This window comes from Polypterus senegalus, chromosome 1 (assembly GCF_016835505.1).
Source record: "Polypterus senegalus isolate Bchr_013 chromosome 1, ASM1683550v1, whole genome shotgun sequence".
Taxonomy (NCBI): domain Eukaryota; kingdom Metazoa; phylum Chordata; class Cladistia; order Polypteriformes; family Polypteridae; genus Polypterus; species Polypterus senegalus.
The window spans coordinates 78,798,991-78,807,997 of NC_053154.1; the positions used below are offsets into that span (position 1 = coordinate 78,798,991).

General features: G+C 38.5%; 1 protein-coding gene across 3 annotated transcripts in view; it reads right to left on the reverse strand.

Annotated features, from left to right (window-relative positions):
* The window catches only part of LOC120527699 (membrane-spanning 4-domains subfamily A member 15-like), a 51,819-nt gene extending 43,261 nt beyond the window's left edge, over positions 1-8,558 (reverse strand). Inside the window, exon 1 of one of the 3 annotated variants that reach the window (XM_039751455.1) lies at positions 8,385-8,558. The gene's annotated coding sequence lies outside the window, so the exon portion shown is untranslated. The remainder of the gene's footprint in view (positions 1-8,384) is intronic. The other 2 variants (XM_039751438.1, XM_039751430.1) reach the window with 2 other exon arrangements.
* Between the last annotated feature and the right edge of the window lie 449 nt (positions 8,559-9,007).

Here is a 9,007-nt window from a genome sequence, read left to right on the forward strand (position 1 = left end):
ACCTGTTCTCTTCTCTGAACGTCCTTACTATGGTGGACACAGAAAATCGTCTCAAATTGGGTTGCACTCTTAGTCCTGCTTCCCTCATTGTCAGTCCAGGGACATGAACATGGTCTATGACTGTTGCTTGAATTTCATCAGATATTTCCACTCTTTGTCTTCCTCCTCCTCCTCTTCCTTGCCGCCCTCCTCCTCTTCCTCGCCCTCCTCTTCTTCCTCTTCCTCGCCTTCGCCCTCTTCCTCTATCTTGTCGTCCTCCTCCTCCTCCTCCTCCTCCTCCTCGCCCACCTCGCATACGCACTCATCCACTCACATTGTTTCTTCTATCCATGCTCAGACTTTCTCCTTTCTACCTTCAACAACCTGTTTGCTCTCTGAACTGGCTTATATTGGTTGTGTCACATCATTTGAAACAGGTGACATCAATTTTGAGTGGTTGTGTTCAATCAATGACATGTTTTCTCTAATTGTATTTGAGCGTTGCTACTTGTGTTTACCAGTATGGATGACGTGTGCATTAGAGTGTAGAATGTGTTTTGAGAATGAGAATGTGTTTAGAGTTTTGCTGAAAAGTCTAAGTAAGATCTGCATATTGTGTTTTACCATGTGAAATGGTTTAAGGTATTGACAACAGACTGCACAATTAGCTAAATGAGGTCAGGCAACTGAGAACTTTCTTCAGCCAATGGGTTTTAGTGTTTTAGCAATTGAGAAAAACTGTAATTCAATGAAACCCCTACGGGTCTCAATCTGTTCTCATGGCTGTTTGGGAGGCAAGCCTTGTATGATGTTGAACAGGGATTGGGAAGATAACTTTCAAAAAGAGGACAAATGGAGAAAAGTGACAAAAGCCTTAAGCTTACAGAGAAAAACTGTCTACATTACCTTGTGAGGAAGCACTCATCAGGGGAAAAACTAATTTGAAAATGGCTATATATGATCAAAAGAATATTTTTTTTTATCAAAATGGTATGGACCTGCCTGCTACTATTAGGAAGAAAGCCCAATAAATTATAAATTTGGATTACGCTAAGTAATTGGGCGGTTCAGTTGATGCAGCGGCTTTGTGTTCTCCAGTCTGCTGCTTTTGTTTGTTTGGTTTTGCTTTTGATCGTCAAGTTGTGTCACTCTAACCATTTATATAGCAGTCATGATTTAATTGAGATTGGATTACAGTATAAATTAAACATCTTAAACCACTTTCAGCGGATTTATAACATACTGAAATACAGTGCATCCGGAAAGTATTCACAGTGCATCACTTTTTCCACATTTTGATATGTTAAAGCCTTATTCCAAAATGGATTAAATTCATTTTTTTCCTCAGAATTCTACACACAACACCCCATAATGACAACGTGAAAAAAGTTTCCTTGAGGTTTTTGCAAATTTATTAAAAATAAAAAAACTGAGAAATCATATGTACATAAGTATTCACAGCCTTTGCTCAATAGTTTGTCGATGCACCTTTGGCAGCAATTACAGCCTCAAGTCTTTTTGAATATGATGCCACAAGCTTGGCACACCTATCCTTGGCCAGTTTCGCCCATTCCTCTTTGCAGCACCTCTCAAGCTCCATCAGGTTGGATGTGAAGCGTCAGTGCACAGCCATTTTAAGATCTCTCCAGAGATGTTCAATCGGATTCAAGTCTGGGCTCTGGCTGGGCCACTTAAGGACATTCACAGAGTTGTCCTGAAGCCACTCCTTTGATATCTTGGCTGTGTGCTTAGGGTCGTTGTCCTGCTGAAAGATGAACCGTCGCCCCAGTCTGAGGACCAGGTTTTCATCCAGGATGTCTCTGTACATTGTTGCAGTCATCTTTCACCTTTATCCTGACTAGTCTCCCAGTTCCTGCCGCTGAAAAACATCCCCACAGCATGATGCTGCCACCACCATGCTTCACTGTAGGGATGGTATTGGCCTGGTGATGAGCGGTGCCTGGTTTCCTCCAAACATGTTGCCTGGCATTCATACCAAAGAGTTCAATCTTTGTCTCATCAGACCAGAGAATTTTGTTTCTCATGGTCTGAGAGTCCTTCAGGTGCCTTTTGACAAACTCCAGACGGGCTGCCATGTGCCTTTTACTAAGGAGTGGCTTCCGTCTGGCCACTCTACCATACAGGCCTGATTGGTGGATTGCTGCAGAGATGGTTGTCCTTCTGGAAGGTTATCCTCTCTCCACAGAGGACCTCTGGAGCTCTGACAGAGTGACCATCGGGTTCTTGGTCACTTCCCTGACTAAGGCCCTTCTCCCCTGATCGCTCAGTTTAGATGGCCGGCCAGCTCTAGGAAGAGTCCTGGTGGTTTCGAACTTATTCCACTTACGGACGATGGAGGCCACTGTGCTCATTGGGACCTTCAAAGCAGCAGAAATTTTTCTGTAACCTTCCCCAGATTTGTGGCTCGAGACAATCCTGTCTCGGAGGTCTACAGACAATTCCTTTGACTTCATGCTTGGTTTGTGCTCTGACATGAACTGTCAACTGTGGGACCTTATATAGACAGGTGTGTTCCTTTCCAAATCATGTCCAATCAACTGAATTTACCACAGGTGGCTCCAATTAAGCTGCAGAAACATCTCAAGGATGTCAGGGGAAACAGGATGCACCTGAGCTCAGTTTTGAGCTTCATGGCAAAGGTTGTGAATACTTATGTGATTTCTCAGTTTTTTTTTATTTTTAATAAATTTGCAAAAACCTCAAGTAAACTTTTTTCACGTTGTCATTATGGGGTGTTGTGTGTAGAATTCTTAGGAAAAAATGAATTTAATCCATTTTGGAATAAGGCTGTAACATAACAAAATGTGAAAAAAGTGATGCACTGTGAATACTTTCCAGATGCACTGTAATTTAAAAGAAAGCTTCCAGGTGTGAGATATATCTGCTGATGAAACCATATTATCACTGTTGTACAGAAGGAAACTAAGTGAAAAAGTAAAAGCATATTTTCTGGATTTCCTGGAAAAACTATTTTCTGAACACAAGGCCCTGAGTGAAAATTCAGATACCTCTTTGTGCAGAAGTGAAATACATAGATGCTCCTGGACATGATAAAAGGAATTGCAAATGGGAATGACCAATTGTTCCCAAACCTGATATATTTCTGTAGACTTTGGGTAACTGAAACAAATGTCCAAATTAGATGCTTACCCCTTGTAGTTGATGAACTGTTTGAAAAGCCTCGACAAGCAAACTATATCTCCATCCTGAACTTAACAAAGCAATAATGACAAGTGACACTTGAGGAGCAAATCTATGGGAAAGTTTTCTATACCAGATGAATCATATTTATTCTTTAGATTGCTATGTGGGCTTCATGGAAGCTTCTTCACACTTAAGTGAATGGTAGGACAGATTTTAAAATCCTATATAGAATATTTGGGTGCCTATCTGTTGTGCTTCCTTACAATCAAAAATAGTAAAATAGGGGGAATCTACCCTCAAAACAAAAACAAAACCTGAACCTGCCCTCTTCTGAAGGACTGAACCCAATGAATGAGCCTCATCCCAGGCAGCCTAGACCCAAATTCAAATGAAAAGCATCTCAAACCGAAAGTTTGAAGCAGAAGTCAACATCAGGCAACCAATTGTGAAAGAATCACAAATCAAAATCAGGAATTATAAACCAGTAAAGTCCAAGTTGCAGTGAACATTGCAACATCACCTTAATTATCTGCTGAACATTGCAACTTCATTTTAAATATTTGCTGGGGCCAGTTCCTCAGGTGCATGCTTAGATGCATCTGTATCCTTAGGTTCCAACATAAAGGAGACTGGGCAGATAACAAATAATACTTCTACATATAATAGTAATACAACATACAAATTACAAAATAATTCACAGAAGCGCTATAAAAATCATAATAGTATGTAAAATAATAATGAGAAAACAAAACCAAAAAACAATTCATAACATAAAAATAATATTTGGGAGATTAAAATACTAAATAAACAAATAATAAACTTTATTGAGGTCAACCACCCTGGCTGTACAATGACACAATCTGGATGATGCATTAATTGTATTAACAACTGGTATATGCACCTTATGGGTTTGAAGGCCATGTTAAATAGTCTAAAGGAGGGTAAGCACATACAAATACAAGCTTGGCATGCAAGTAACTCACTGTCTAGACAATTTGATTGGTATTGGTTTAAAAAAAAACACAGATGAAGAAATCAGGAAAACACTAGCGTATCTCTTTCTTGAAACTCAGGAACAAGTACTTGTATATTAAGGTTTTGGTGGCTATTATATAAGATTTATTCCAATTTTTTGCAATGTGACCAATACCACCAAGTGATGTAACAAAAGACCAGACAATCATATAACTTAAGTTTACAAAAAAATCACTCAAAATCATGCCTCACATCTTTCCCTAAGCAATGCCTACAGATACAGATTTGGGGTGAGTTTTTGCAAATATCTGAAGGACAGAAACAAACATCACATGTCTAAGCAGAATGCTGTTGCCTAGGAAAGTGAGGTATTCAGCTATAGAAAAGAAATGTCTTGCAATCAAACGGGCAATTGAATTTCTCTGTTATTGCCAAATGGGACAATTGTTTCACTCTTGTTACAGTGGCTGCACTGGAATAAGGACTCAAACTTCAGACTTAATAGGTTGCTCCTATCACTCCAACCTTTTCTTTGCTGCAACACTTTCCGTTTTGACAGCATATTAATGCTGTTTTGCCATGTCTTGCTAAACCGACAACTGAATATTGCTTCGTTCAGTAAGAAAGCAAAGTTGGTGGGTGAGGTTGCGTGTATAACCAGAAGGCCAAACTCTTTTCCTCATTCACCTAATATGATTATGCAAGGCAGCATGGCAGGTTTTGTAGAAACTTTTTTAAAGAGAACCATAACTAAAAGAAAAAACACATTGCTGTATCAGGTGCATATAATTCCCACAACCTTTAACAACTCCACGCTCTCATGATGAATTTAGCTTTTTTAAAGGGCACAATGGCATTATTTCTGTTCTGCTTCCTGGCTGGTTCTTCTCTTGAACTCTCCATCAGGCTTCTCTTCTTTGGATTGTGCTAGAATTTTGCTCCTGAGGATTCCTCAGTTTTCCTTGGATGAACAATACTTTTATTGAATTCTAATGAATGCCTACTATCTGAGAGAGTCTAGTCACCATTCTACAGAGCTGCCACTGTGCTTCCTGTGACAGCATGAAGTTAATATTTCCTAACTCTTTTATAATTTCTGTGCTGTTTTTAAAACAACTTGTGTTACTGCAAACAAAGAAGCAGCATGGATTCTTCTCTTTTGACAATATGTTACAGATAGATAACACAGCTACAAAAATAATCACTGGCCTTCAGTTCAACAGTCCTTTTCAGGGACAATCTAGACTTTGCACAAAAATGCTTGATTTTGATCAGACAAACCCTTTTTTCCAAATCCCTCCATTGTTTCCCATTATGACTATAGAGTCAAGAGTCTCAAGATTCAGTTTCCTTTGGAACCTTCTAGTTCATTCTTATCTTATCATTTTAATGCTTGACAACTCTATGCAGCTTCTTTAAACTAGGCCTAATTAGGATAAACTTGTTCAACAGCCACTAAGCACTTGCCAGCAATACCACGCTTATCCTAACACAGGGTCACAGAGGTCTGCTGGAGCCAATCCCAGCCACTGCAGGGCACTCACACCCACACACCAAGCAATTTAGGATCGCCAATGCACCTAACCTGCATGTCTTTGGACTGTGGGAGGAAACCGGAGTACGCGGAGGAAACCCACACAGACACCGGGATAATATGCAAACTCCACGCAGGGAGGACCTGGGAAGCGAATCCAGGTCTCCATACTGTGAGGCAGCAGCGCTACCACTGTGCTACCATGCCGCCCCATAACCAAACAGAATTTGCCAATATAAGATTGTTACTTCAGAATTCCTGTAAAACAGCCTTTGATCTGTTCTTTCAAAATGCCTCGGATAATTGATGAGATTTTGCTGTCACTCATGCCTGTATACTAATCCAGCATCTGCCACTGAACTGGACAGCAATAACTACTACTAACTGGAGGCTGTATCCCAGTTACATCTGTAGCATCCAAATATGAGTCGTTACTGCATATTTTAATTGTTATAGTAATGAACCTTAGTTTGATTTAAAAAAAAAACAATGAACAAAATTGCTTGCAATTTCAGCAATTAAACATTCCATTTTAGCAGTCCTGCTGACTGCGTATCTCCAAGGTTATGCACTTCTGCTAACACAATACTTTGCCTTGTGCTTCAAAACATTTCAAGCACAGCCACACAAATGTATTCAATGTGGACATTGAAACAACAAACACATTTTATTTTGGAATGAACTTATGTAGCAGCTCACTTGATCACTCATATGTGTAAAGGTAGAAACACGTCCAATGCATCCTACAGTCAAGATAGGCATCTACTCCCAAAGCTCCTGAACTGGAAAAATTGTTCAAAAAATGGATGTGTAGTTTTATGTACAACTATACAATAAGATAATGAATGCCAAGCCTGATGTACTGTAATATGTGTAGTGCTGAATTAAAAGATGATTAAAGTGGCCACCATTACAACTTCCTTATTTGAATGTGAACATTAGAAGTTAAAACAGCAACATCTACCAGGTGACTGAACACATGTGCTATAAAAGCAAGCACAAATCAGGTATTTTATTATTTCTAAACCAGTTTTATACACAGATAAAAGAGTGGTTAATAAAAACCTCTTTGTCTTAAAAATGCAGCAGAATTTATATGCTTCCTGAGGTAAACTACAACTGTGACAGCTTCTTTTTCACTCTCGTACAGCTGAGTTCTCTCTGTTTCCTTCACACTTGCTTATGGTTCCAATTTTTTTTTTTTTTTGGTGTTCCGTCATGTATTACTCTGTAACTCCTCATATATCACCAGTGATATGTGTACCACTGGTTGAGGACCACTGTGCTACACCCAGGAGTTGAGTAAAAGTTGAGATCAGAAGGGCATCTCTTTTGTAAGGAAGCAGATTGTTCCCCAGCTTTGGCTAAAAGCTTGACCTTCCGGTGTTATTTTCTTAATTTTGAGAATCATCAGTAGGCTGACATCTTGAGATCTTAATGCACAATCTGGTTTGAAAGGAATCAGATGCCACACTCAATAGTTGGAAATAAATGGCATGTGCAACATATGCAAATGAATGCAGTGAATATGAACAGTGGTTAGTAACAGACACTCACCAGAAACTCCAATTTCTTTGTACAGAATACACATTTTAAGGCTCATGAAAATATATCTGCTTATAGCCATATTACTGCAATCATTTTTGAACTTCATTTCAGTGTGCAACCATGTGTGCCATTTCCTCCATTTCCATCACTAAGCAAACTTTAAATAAGTATTGTGTTTTTTGTCACTAGTGTTTGTACATGTCCAAGCATAAGTTAAAGCAAAGAGAGCAAAAGTTACAGTTCTTGACACAGAAAAGGACGGAAAACTAATTTCTAATAAAGAAAGAGTGTTTAATTAAATTATTGTGTTTAAGTATTTTTGATTAAATATGTTATTTAATTCAATGAGGTTATGTAAGAATATACAAGTATACATACAACAAGCATTTAAGCCTGCTGGTTATGTGCATACAGTACACAGAAGCATGTAAGCGTACAAGGTATTTTTTCATTTTCTCATCCCTCCTTTGTGCTTATAGCCATAAGCTCTGTGCATCTGTCCAATATCACAGCAGGTTTTGATGTTACAAATAGTTTTATTTGACATACCACTTTTTATAGACAGCATTCTAACAGGACTGCTGCTTATTTGACCCTGCACTACATGCCTAGCTGCTGTCTGTATGGAATCTACAGGTTCTCCCCATGTCTATAGTTGATTTTCTTCAATTTTCCCTCAGTAACACACATCCATAAAAATGATTGAAACTGGAATATAACAGCTTGATTATTCAAAGAATCCAATTAAGATAAGAAGCTGGTTGTTACTCCAAACTACACCCACAATTTGCTGTCTGCCTGCGGACTTGACAGATAATGAAAACCCTTCTAAACTGCTAACAGTATGTCGCTTGCATCACTATGCTGCAGTGCGGAGTTTAGAAAATGTTTAAGTGAGTAAAAAATGTAACACATTAATGATCCAATTTTTTTAATTATTTTTAAGTTAGCTGTTTAAATGCAGGTAAGTATGAACATTTTTAATACGTTATTTTTGTAATATAACCATGGATGACATTTTTTAAACAGCACAAGGAACCCCCCAAAAAAACTTTAATAGGACAGTCAATGTAGAACAAACATAAGAACAGACTAAATCACGGAGGCTCTCCTGAATGCTCCCCCTTTGCAAAACTGCATGGAAAGCACCAACTAATAACTCAACCCAGATTGTTACACTTACCCTTTCATAAAATATTCTGAATGTTATTTACTCGACAGCCGGAAGATGCATCGTAACTGCACCCTTTTAAGAAAATATCCCGATTTTATTTACTCCACAGGCAGAAGCTGCGCTCCGAAACCATTTGCTTCCTTTCTAGCAGCCGACATTCACTGCACTTGGGTACCTGCCAAGGCGACCCCCGCACAGCCACCCTGCTCCAGCACTGCCTGTAATATTCAGTTCCTGCAAGAGTATGATGTCTGTTTTTTCTTCATTTTTCTGAATGTATGCTTTTATGATTTGCTTCTTATGCACAGGACTCTCTTAAGGACTAAGCAGGTTAGAAAATGACTGAGTGACTTAGACAGTTAAAACACTGGAATGCATTGATATTGCATTGTTAGTCTTACATGTAACTACTCTACCAGTATAAATGAAAAATAAAAATAATAAAGTAATAATAAAATAATATTATTATTACTATTATAAATATTATTATTATTATTATTATAAATTGCTAAATTTCTCCCTGGGGACAAATAAAGTTCTATCTATCTATCTATCTATCTATCTATCTATCTGTCTGTCTGTCTGTCTGTCTGTCTGTCTGTCTGTCAGTTAGTCTGTTTGTCTTTCTGCTT